This window comes from Mandrillus leucophaeus, unplaced genomic scaffold (assembly GCF_000951045.1).
Source record: "Mandrillus leucophaeus isolate KB7577 unplaced genomic scaffold, Mleu.le_1.0 Scaffold506, whole genome shotgun sequence".
Lineage (NCBI taxonomy): Eukaryota > Metazoa > Chordata > Mammalia > Primates > Cercopithecidae > Mandrillus > Mandrillus leucophaeus.
This window is the reverse complement of record NW_012105431.1, coordinates 393,675-399,529: the sequence shown is the minus strand read 5'-3', so window position 1 is coordinate 399,529 and position 5,855 is coordinate 393,675. Positions and strand designations below refer to the sequence as shown.

The following is a 5,855-nucleotide window of genomic DNA, read 5'->3' as shown; positions in this document are numbered from 1 at the left end:
ATGCCCAGCTAATTTTTGTACTTTTTATAGAGACAAGGTCTATGTTACCCAGGCTGCTCTCAAACTCCTCGACACAAGTGATGTTTCTGCCTTGATCTCCCAAAGTGCTGGGATTACGAGTATGAGCCACCGCCCCCCGCTTGAACTATGCACTTTATTTTTTTTTTTTCTTCAAAAAAACCCTCTGCTGGCAAATTACGCACTTTAAAATGGTTAAGATGGGCCAGGCCTGGCGGCTCATGCCTGTCATCCCAGCACTTTGGGAGGCCGAGGCAGGTGGATCACTTGAGGTGAGGAGTTCGAGACCAGCCTGGTCAACACGGCGAAATCTTGTCTCTACTGAAAATATTTTAAAAATTAGCCAGGCATTGTGGTGGGTGCCTGTAATCCCAGCTACTCAGGGAACTGAGGCAGGAGAAACACTTTAACTCAGGAGGCAGAGGTTGCAGTGAGCCATCATACCACTGCCCTCCAGCCTGGGCAACAGAGCAAGACTCTATCTCAAAAAATGATAATAAAATAGAATGAACAAGGCTGAGGCTGTTTCCACAGCCTCGGGGGAACACCTAAGCTGACTCGGCCCTGCCTGCCTTCAGCCAGTTACCACTTTTGCCATCTGAGCTGCCACCAGACCACAGGGAGGCTTTTGCAGTGTGCAGCCTGTACAACCATGCCAGTGCACCTGCACTGCTCCCTGCCAGGCCCACCCTGACCTACGCAGCCTCCTCGCTCACCTTTGGCCTCCCCAGCCCAAGGCTGTCTCAGCTGTCACCTCCTGGTGCCCCCTGGGGAGTGTATGCCCCTCTGCTCCCCACTTTGGGTCTTGTGTCTCCATCCACACACCTCTGTTTCAGACAACCTGCACCCCACCCAAGCACAGCACCCACCTCCCACCATCTGAAGTGAACGAAGCCACCAGCCTCGGGCCCAAGGAAGGGGTTGTAGGTAAGAGGTCAAAGCGTCCCTGCTGGAAGGAGCACACAGCTGCCTGGCTTTCTAAATCAAGTCCATTTTATTTGAAATTTTCCACATGCCACACATGTACATGAAAATTCCCATCCAGAAGGTAGTTTGCTACAGGGAACACCAAAGTCAGGAGCAGGCATCACCGTGAGACGCCATGGGGGCAAGTCAGCGGGACGGGGACAGGGAGGTTGGTCATCAAAAGGCAGGTAATGCATGTAGGGTCATTTAGCACCTGGTCATGAGATATGGCAAGACCCCCGGGGCCAGGGAAAGGTCTCGCCTTAAAAACACGTGGAGCTCTGCTGTCTCTGGGCAGTCTCACGCGGATGGGCAATGCTCAGAGGGCGGCGAAGGAGCTGGAGGGAGGTACCACCAGCGGCTGCAGGGGAGGGGCACGCACACACACAGGCACGCACATGCTTGCCCGTGAACACCCCCCGGCACACACACACCCTTGCACACTCCCCACCCTCTGCCCCAGACACATCAACAACACAGCGGTCCAGGCTCTGGCTCACTCCCTGGGAGGCTTCTGTGGCCAGGGTTCCCCCGGCAGGTCTGGCGGCAACAGCTTGGAGAAAAGCCTCCCAGGACCAACCCTCATTCCCAGGTCCACTGGTCTGGGGCGGGAGTAGCCAGGTGTTCTGATCTGGGGTTTTCCCGTAAACCGACCCCTTCAGCATTTCTGCTTTATTTTTTGTTTTTTTGAGACAGGGTATTTCTCTGTGGCCCAGGGTCGAGGGCAATGGTGTGATCTTGGCTCACTGCAACCTCCAACTCCTGGCCTTAAGCAACCTCCTGTCTCAGCCTCCTGAGTAGCTGGGACCACAGGCACACGTACAATGCCCAGCTAACTTGTTTTTAAATTTTATGTAGAGATAGACTCTCACTATGTTGCCCAGGCTGGTCTCGAACTCCTGGGCTCAAGCAATCCTCCTGCCCCAGCCTCCCAAAGTGCTGGGATGACAGGCTTGAGCCACTGTGCCCGGCCCCTCCCATGTTTCTTGAAGGAGCTTGAGAGAGTAGAGGAGCCCTGATAACAGCTGGCCCGAGTCACGGCCACCACAGCGTTCCTCAGTGTCTGTGGGGTTTGTGTTCATCATGCCCAGTAGATCTAGAAACTTCTAACTTGGACCCACACCCCCAAGTGCAAATGAGACCCATGGCCATCATGAAGAGCCCCCCAGCGTCGTGGTCAAGGCTACCAGGAACTGGCAGCAGCGCTCTGCCCACGTCCACAGGAGGCGGTCGACGTCTCCTCTGCCTCCGGTTTAGCGGCCCCACACTTCATCGCCACACCTTGGCCATGAATTTCACAAGCTTTCTTACAAGAGCTCTGTAATGGGCCAGGCGCGGTGGCTCACGCCTGTTATCCCAGCACTTTGGGAGGCCGAGGCAAGAGGATCACTTGAGGTCAGGAGTTCAAGACCAGCCTGACCAACATGGTGCAACTCCGTCTCTACTAAGATACAAAAATTAGCCGGTCATGATGGCGGGTGCCTGTAATCCCAGCTACTCGGGAGGCTGAGGTGGGAGAGTCGTTTGAACCTGTGAGGCAGAGGTTGTAGTGAGTGAGCCGAAATCGTGCCACTGCACTCCAGCCTGGGGGACAAAGCAAGACTCCCTCTCAAAAAAAAAAAAAAAATCTGTCATTTTCAGATCCTAAAACGAGCAGATAACAGGGGAAGAGGAGGTGGGAGGCTGTCACAGCACTGCCTGCTGGGAGATCAGGGTCTCCGCATCCAGGGCTCCAGCACCCTCCATCCCTGCAGGAGCACTGCTGGCACCTCCAAGGCCGAGACACTGATCTGGAGCTTCATTGGCTGGCAGGGGCCCAGCCCTCAGCTGTTGCAGCCCTACTGCTCTAGGCCTGGCCCCTCCATGAGCCCCCCAGGCCCAAGCCTGAGCCCAGCCCCAGTCCCCTGGGCCCAAAGGCCTGTGGCTCTGGGTCCGGGCACAGGGAGTGGTTGAGGGAGGGCGCTGCTGAGCTGGCAGGCACGCCTTGTGTGTTTTTAGCGCCAGAGGAGCTCAGCCCATCCTGGCTGCAGTCCTGGGTCGAAGCAGCGAGTGTCCTCCCGCCCTGTGCACACACAGGTCCCGGGATGGCCTCTTGGAGAAGAAACGTCTCAGGCCTGTGTCCTGGCAGGCCGTCTGGGGGCAGCGGATGGCAGGGATAGAGCCCGCCTCCTCTGCTGCAGAAGGAAGCAGCCCTCACCCAGCTCCCCTGGGCTGGACGGGCCCTTGAAAGCGAGAAAAGCCTCATACAGCAGAGAGGAGCACCCAAGGCCCAGAAAGGCACCTTTGCTCTGGGTCCTCAGGCTCAAGTGCCTGCCCTGGGCCACCTTCAGAAGCCTGGTGGGGCCCAGTGTTGCCTGGTGACATGGAGCAGGCGGCGGGGCAGAGGCTGCGGGACAAGGGGCTGCAGGGTCACAGGCCACAGGGCCATGGGGCCGCAGGGCCAGGAGGAAGTCAGGAGAATAAATAGCAGCTAGGTCTGGGGTGAGCTGGGGGCACAGGCAGGACGGGGCAGCCAGAGAAGTAGGAGCTCTCCCTTTTAAAGAACAAAGGGATACATACCCTTTCCCCTCCACCCTCTCTCCAACCCCTCAGTCTCTCCCTCACACTCACACAGGGAAGATGTGACTCACACACACATGCACACACAGGGCATAGGTTTACACAGGCACACACACACAGGCACACGTACACACAGGCACATGTGCACACACAGGGCACAGATACACGCAGGCACACGTTCACACAGGCACATGCACGCAGGCACACGTGCACACAAAGGGCACAGGTACACATAGGCACACCCATGCAGGCACACGTGCACACACAGGGCACAGGTACACGCATGCACACGTGCATGCAGGCACACACACGCAGACACACGCACGCAGTCACGGGGACAAGTGCTGACCACGCTCCTCCGGCAGGCAGCATATGGTCTGCCACTTAACAGCCAAGCTCTGCCAATTGGGGACCATTAGGGTGGGTTCTTTTCCCAGCATCAAATGCTGCAGAATATAAATTGCAACTAACACTGGTGCCAAAATAGCACTTAGTGAAAATAAGCACGTTATTAACATCTGGTGAAGCCCATCTCGGGGGTTGCAGCAGCGGAAATTCTTGCTCCAAGTCAAAGGATGGTTGCAGGGGACACTAAAAATACAAGGTCTACTGTTTGGGGGGTGCTTTCCAAGGCACTGCACCCCAGCCTCGGGAACGGCCCTTCCCCCAGTCCTGTCTATGAGTATAAATTATGCTGCTGGTTAAAACCGCTTGCTCATGAGAATAGGACACCCAGGCGTGATCACACACACGCTAGGATGCATTCCTGGTGCAAACGCAATTCCCTGGCCCCAGTGGGGAATGTTCTGGAAGAAAGGAGAGGGGCGCAGAGCTGCAGCGCCCAGAGACAGGCTCACTGAGGGTCCGGGAGACTCCCAGGCCACCTGCCTCCCTCCTGGGCCACATCCCCTGCCTGCTGCACCTCAGTCTGAGAGCAAGAAGTGGTCAGTACTGGGAGGTACCACACCACCGGATCTGATCACTGCGCCTGGTGGTCTCCAGGTACCATTTTAAAGCTCTAAAGAAAAGCCCAGGAAGTGTGTGTGTGGGCCGTGGGCAGCTGGTCCTGCGGCCTGCAGGTCAGGAGACGGGGCCAAGGGGTATGGCTCTCAGAGGCCGTGACAGGAGGGCCAGGAGGCCTCTGGGAGGCAAAGGTGTGGTCTGGTGCTGGTCCCACCATCAGGCTCTGCTGAAATCAGCCTGCGGACGGGCCACTCCAGCCAGGAGGCAAAGGTTCTGCACTGGGTGCAGCCTGGGGCTGGGAGAGGACCCGTGGGCTTCAGAGAGGAGGCGTTGACCCCATACATACAAGAAAGTAAGTCAGGGTGAAGTGGGAGGAGACCTCGAACCCCAGATCCACCTGTGCCAGTGAGCAGAGGCACCAGGGTAGTGCCAAGACTGCCATGTGGAGAGCTGGGAGGCAGCCTGCACAGGAGGGCTGTCCCTCCCTACAGCTCTGACCCCAGTTCTCCAAAGGCCTCTGGGACAAGCAGCTGCTGAGAACCATCCCCGCCCAAGGGCAGGGCCGGTGATCAGAGGCCCGGGGACAGTGTCCCCCATTTTTTAACAGCAAGGCAAATGTGAGACACCGCCCCACAGGACGGTGGACCTGTCACATGGAAACCCAGGAAGATGACGGCAGGCTGGGCAAGGGGTCCTTCACCAAGAGCGGCCAAGGTGGCGGTCCAGGCGAGCAGGACCCAACTACAGCCCCCCTCAGAAGCCACCAGCCCAGGGACAGCTCTAGGAGCGCCTGGAGGTGGAAGGCGGCAGAGGTGACCAGCGTGGCACATGGGGTTGGGCCTTGGACGCTGGGAAGGTGTCCTCATCTTTGGAATAGCTTTAATTTTTTTCTCTTTAAGAGATGGGGTATCCCTGTGTTGCCCAGGCTGGTCTCAAACTCCTCGGGTCAAGTGATCCTCCCAAAATGTACTGAATATATATATATACATATATTTTTTTTTTTTTTTTGAGACGGAGTCTTGCCCTGTCGCCCAGGCTAGAGTGCAGTGGCGTGATCTCGGCTCACCGCAACCTCCACCTCCCAGGTTCAAATGATTCTCCTGCCTCAGCCTCCTGAGTAGCTGGGATTACAGGCACCCACCACCACGCCCAGCTAATTTGTGTATTTTTAGTAGAGATGGGGTTTCACCATGTTGGCCAGGGTGGTCTTGAACTCCTGACCTTGTGATCCACCCGTCTCGACCTCCCAAAGTGCTGAGATTACAGGCGTGAGCCACCGTGCCCAGCTGAATATTTTTAAAGTCTTAAATAAAGTCATTCGAAATGGGGTCCTATGATTGCTACTCCAG

At 56.7% G+C, this 5,855-nt stretch overlaps 1 pseudogene; it reads right to left on the bottom strand.

Annotated features, from left to right (window-relative positions):
* Positions 1-3,435: 3,435 nt before the first annotated feature.
* Positions 3,436-4,589, bottom strand: LOC105551088 (annotated as a pseudogene).
* Positions 4,590-5,855: the final 1,266 nt, after the last annotated feature.